The following is a 6,366-nucleotide window of genomic DNA, read 5'->3' on the forward strand; positions in this document are numbered from 1 at the left end:
CTGCCGGCTGCCGTCAAGAGAATTGTTAAATCTAATGGTTTTTTAAAATATTCTTTTTTTTTTTTTTGGTAAGTAAAGAATTTTATTACCAAAAGTAAAGAGTTACTACCCATAAAAGTAGCAACTACAAGAAATGAAAGTGCAGTACATGCCCTCTGGGCCAAAGAAGCAACAAAACCAAAGCCCGAAGGCAAAACAAAGATAACAACTACGGAATCTCTAACTCCCAAAGGGAGAGAAAACCAAAGCTACAACCAAAAGTGGGTAAAAACCCATACATCCAAAGATATCAAATAAGGTAAATATAAAGAAGCATCAGCTTAGCTTGAAAACATACACCATCCGCTAGCATCATCATAAAACAGCTTGATAACAACACCACAGTCAGCCTGCCAGAGCAGAACAACAGCATGCATGCAGTACAAACCAGGATAAAAGATCGCAGCCATGAACCATCATCCAGCAGCACAAACATAAGGAGGCTTAAGCAAGACAGAGAATACGATGCTACGACAAAGGTAGATCAACAGCTATCACAATGGAAGAGGGAAGAGAAGGAGTCCTGGGAGAAACAGCAAACAAGGTAGCAATAGGAATACCACCCACCATACAATCCAGGCCCTTAACTAGCACCTCATGCTAGAAGACAGCACGGAAAATAAGGCCTCAACCTACTACCCACCAAGCAAGCTAAATATCCAAGACTCACCCATGACAACCAACTTCCACCATGCCAAGACAACAACAGAAAAACACACCACCACCAACATCACCATAAAGAACAGCTTGATAACAACCCCATAATCAGCCTGCCAGGATAGAACAATAGCATACATGCAGTACAAACCAGAGCAAAAGATCGCAGCCATGAACCATCATCCAGCAGCACAACCATAAGGAGGCTCAAGCAGAATAAAGAAACATAAGATGCCACGGCAATGGTAAAGCAACATTACCATAACAGAGGAGGCATAAGAAGAAGACCTGGTAAAAGCAGCAAGCGAGGAAGTAATAGGAACACCAACCACCATACAATCCCGGTTATCAACTAGCACCTCATGCTAGAGAACAACACTAAAAAATAGAGCCTCAACCCACTACACACCAAGCAAGCTAGAGAAACCAAGATTCACCCATGATGACCAACCTCCACCACACCAAAGCAATAACAAAGCAAATACTATCCAATAGCATCAACATAACTTGATACCAACCCTGTAGACACCCTGCCAGGACAGAACTATAGCATACATGCAGTACAAACCAGAACAAAGGATCGTAGCCATGAACAATCAGCAAGCAACACAGACACAAGGAGGCTCAAGTACAACAAAATAGCAAAAGATGCATAGATAGATATAAAACAACATCCACCAAAGTAAGAGAGGCAGGGAAGAAGCCCGGACAAAGCAAAACCAAGGTAGAGAGAGGGATACTACCCACCATACAATCCAAGCCATCAACTAGCACCTCATGCTAGGAGATAACACTAAAAATGGGCCTCACCCACCAAACACCAGTTAAGCTAAAATGACCAAGACTTAACCATACAACCAACCTCCACCAAATAAAACAAAGGAACAATTTCCACCTGCATCATCATAAAATCCGCTTGATAACAACCCCATAAACAGTCCGCTAGGACAGAACAATAGCATACATGAAGTATAGCCCAGGACAAAGGATCGCAGCCATGAACCATCAGCCAGCAAAACAATCACAAGGAGGCTCAAGCAAAGCATGAAGCATAGGATGTCAAGACAGAAAAAAGAGCAACAACTACCACAATGAAAGAGGCATGAAAAGGAGCCCAGGCAGAAGCAAAAAACATGGTAGCAATAGGAAAATCACCCAACATACAACACAGGCCATCAGCTAGCACCTCATGCTAGGACAACAATAAAAATAGGGTCTCATCCCACTCCACACCAAGCAAGCTAATACCAAAACTCAACTATGACAACCAACCTCCAGCAACTATCCACCATCAATAGGCATAATCATAAAATCACAGCTAAATAACAACCCAGAAACTAGTTTTCTAGGACAACGACATGGCAAGCATACAATACAAACCAGGACAAAGAATCGCTACCATGGACCATCACCCAACAATACTAATCACTAGGAAGCTTAAGCTGAAAAGGCAATACAATATGCCTAGATAGTAGTTACAGCCAAAGAAGCATTCCCAAAATACACAAAGATAACAAAAAGGAAGTAGAGAACAAAATCAACCTTCCTTTTTACAGATGGAGAACAATAGGAAATACCTCAACCACTACAAATATGCAATTCAAGAAGGCTGCCACCAACCCTCGAGTTCACCCTCCAACCCGAAAAAGAGAACCCAGGAAACATAGCAGCCCCTAGCAATAACACGCCAGCCAGGTAGGAAACCCAGCCACCCGCAAACAAACCAAAACACAGAAAATCAAGGGCTGAATCGCAGCCCCAACAGCCTTGAATCAGTCTAATGAACACCCATTTCAGCGATGCCCAGCAACCGAAAAAGAATAGAGCATAGCCCCGCCGACAAACACCAGTCAAGGGTTGAAGACAACCACTGAACTGGACCCGTCACCAGCAACAAAGACCAGACCCAGCCACCGGTGAACTAGCCCGAAAATCAACAACATTTGATGAGCAAGAACCCAGAAAATCGAGGGTTCGAATTAGCCCCAAACACCCAGAATCAGCCTCACGAATGAGCTTCCAGCGAACTCCAGCTACTGGGAAAAAGAAACAACTCAAACCACCGCCCAGCAACCCACCGGAATCAGCCTAGCAAATTAAAAAAAATCGACACTTTCAAACACAATCCGCCTGCTGGGAAAGAATAGCATGAAACACCGCCCAGCCGCCGTGCCAACAAGAACAACCACCGGAACACCGAACTTAGACCCTTCTTCAATCTCGAGCAAAGAACCCGGAAAATCGAAGAAGGAGCTAAAAAACTTCGCAGCACCGTCCAGCAGCTTTGTTTGATTTAGAAATCAAACCCAAAAAACCCAGAAACAACCCAGCAAGAGAAAAATTAAACCTTTAAGCACAACCCGACCAAAACAGCCGCCACTTCTTCACCCTTGAATGAAGGTCGAAAAACAGACCTAAGATCCAAAAGCCCTTAGGGTTTGTATTTTGACATTGAAGAACAAGAAACAAGCTTCTCAATCTAACCCTTTGAAGAAAGAATCCGATGAAGGCAACCACCAGGACCCTTCTTCAAAGGGCTAGAGAGCTTTAAAAAATTTCTTTGATTATCACAAATGCCTCGTTTAGCATGTGTCATGCAAACCAAGTTTTTTTAGTAGGTAAAATGAGACATTTGCGATAATTTTTTTGTCAATTCTGACCTAAAATCGGAATGAAAGGAACAAGATAACCCCAATACCATTTAAGAGCATGTTTTGGGACGAAAATTGAACAATTTATTTAATCTAGTTAGAATTTTATCACATTGGGTAAAAGACAATTTTTATATTTTTATTTGGTGGTAAATAAAATTTTAGAAGAAAAAATAAATAAATAAGGGCTTGTTTGGCATTGTTTTTTGTTTTCAGTTTTCAGTTTTTTTTAAAACAAAAAACCAAAAACAGGAAACAAGAAAAAGGTGTTTTCACTTTTCAGTTGTCAGTTTTCAAAATTAGCATGATTTTAATAAGTTTGACTAATTTTTAATTCATTATATGACATATATCATACACTTTTAAAATACAAAAAACCAAAAAACTGAAAACCGCAACAATGCCAAACGAACCCTAAACTTATAGAAATTTTGGTAGTAAAAATCATTTTATTTTATTTTTAATTTTTTTTTTTTTTGGTATTGGTAAAAGTCAAAATTTCATAAAACTTATTTTGTCAAATTGACAATTTTGTAATAAATTTTATCAACATATATGAAATCCACATCTAATCTAATTTAAAATAAAAAATTAGTGATTTTGTTACTATTCCCTCACGAAGTTTAGTTAAGTGAACAAAAATGTTATAATTTGACCAAGAATCACATTAATAGTATAAAATAAATAATTAAAAAAAAAAAAGTGTCACATTAATCGCGCAGCAATGTGATGTACTTTTGATGGTGGCTTGAAGTAAAAAGCATTGTCGTCACAAATACTCCATAACTTCATTTACACGTGGTATTATAAATGCAACAAAATATGTTTTTTTTTTAAAAATTTTATTTTATACATCAACCGTCATCATACCTGATTTTTTTACAATTTTAATAATTATTTAAAAATAAAATTCAACTCCTAGCTTTGCCAATAATTGCACCCAACCAAACAGAAAGAGTTCACAGCTCACAAGAAACCTGCCTTATGTTGAATTTTCCTTTTTATTTTAATTTTTGGAAAAAAAAAATTATACTAGTATGATTATACTTCGGATGATTTATATCATCCCTTCAAAAAATATATTAATGTCTTTATTAAATGCACTTTTAATTTTATACAAGTAGTTTTGATATCGAATTTATTAAGATAATAAGATATCGTATGTCAACCGATCTTGCTATAAAATAATGTTATTGATTTAAATGGCTTAGACTATCATTTTAACACATTTCATAAATATGAGATGTTGGTATTTGACTTCTTAAAAATTACCACTCATGTAATTTAGTCTAATTCATCTCGATACATATTTTAGTCTTTATATTTAGCGCACATAGCACTGTCAAAAACCGAACCGAACCGGTGAAACCGAACTGTTTCAACCGATCCGAATGAGAACCGAACCGATTAAAAACTGATTTTATAAAACCGAAAACCGACCCGAACCGCATGTTAGTAAAACCGAAACCGAACCGATTCGAGTAAACGTTAAACCGTTTAAGAACCGAACCAAATCTAAACCGAACTGAAAGGAAACCGAACCGAAAATGAACCGAACCGTTTCTAACCCGAAACCGTTTGAACTGACATAAAAACCGTTTACACCGAACCGTTTACAAACCGCAACCCGTTTGCACCGAACCGTTTATGAACCGAACCACTTATAAATCGAACCGTTTACAAACCGCTTATAAATTAATTACATTTCTCGAATCCCGATAAAACGATATATACCTTCATAATGCAGCTTTTATATTTTTTTTAACACACACATTAACTTATTAAGTTATTTAAATTATAAAATGTGAATCGGTTAGCGTGTAAATGTCTAGCGTCGCGATTAATAAAAAAATCGAATACCGTATAATAATATAATGACGTCATATATTAGAGAGTTAGAAGTACTACGGATTTGTTATATGATTATATCTATATCAGTTTAGCTATGTCTGTAAGCAATACACTTGTAATCGTGTAAACTTATAAATGATAGAATTGACTAGTAGATTAGTACATAAATACAAATTACTTAATTAGATATGACTACATGAGTGATTGACTAATATGACTATATGAGCAATTGTCAATGTAGCATAATTGCATAACAGATTAATTAACAGTGTACTAGACCATCCTACTCGGTAATATACTAATAGCATTTCAGTATTTGATCTATTAGACTCAAGTTAAAAGTTACTCTTTCTTATTAACTTGTTAGTCTAATTAAGTAATTAGTAATTATTAATTAATGACTTAAGCCTCGGGGGTAAACCAATAAAGGATATACAAAAATATAATAATCTTATGATTCTCATCCCTTTATACTAATAAATATTTAACTATGAGAATATGAGATGGTTATATGTTATGTATATGTATAATCGATTGAAAGAAGAATCAATATTACCTTCTTATTCATTAATGTTTTCTTTCATTATACAAATCAAACTACTTTGTAATATCTTCATATATAACTTTATGCAAATATATAATGATAAACGAGTCTTGATTAACAGTCTTGTTGACTAATTAAGAACCGAACCCGTTAACGAACCGAACCAGTTATATGAAACAAAAAAGAACCGAACCATTTCTAACCTGAAACTGTTTGAACCGGAATAAAAACCGTTTACTCCGAATCGTTAACAAACCGCAACCCGTCTGCACCGAACCGTTTACTACCCGAACCATTTACAACCCGAACCGAATTTAAACCGGGATAAAAACCGTTTACACCGAACCGTTAACAAGCCGCAACCCGTCTGCACTGAACCGTTTACTACCTGAACCGTTTACAACCCGAACCGAATTTAAACCGTGGTTCGAATAAACCGAAACCGAATCGAACCGATAATTATTTAAACCGAACTGAAACCGACCCGTAAGACTTTTGAACCGATTTCAAACCGACCCGATTTCAAACCGACCCGATTTCAAACCAAACCGAAACCGAACTGTAAAACCGTTTTTACAGTACTAAGCGCACATAACAAATAAGATTATTCGATTTAAACATGTG

This window comes from Chenopodium quinoa, unplaced genomic scaffold (assembly GCF_001683475.1).
Source record: "Chenopodium quinoa cultivar QQ74 unplaced genomic scaffold, ASM168347v1, whole genome shotgun sequence".
NCBI lineage: Eukaryota > Viridiplantae > Streptophyta > Magnoliopsida > Caryophyllales > Amaranthaceae > Chenopodium > Chenopodium quinoa.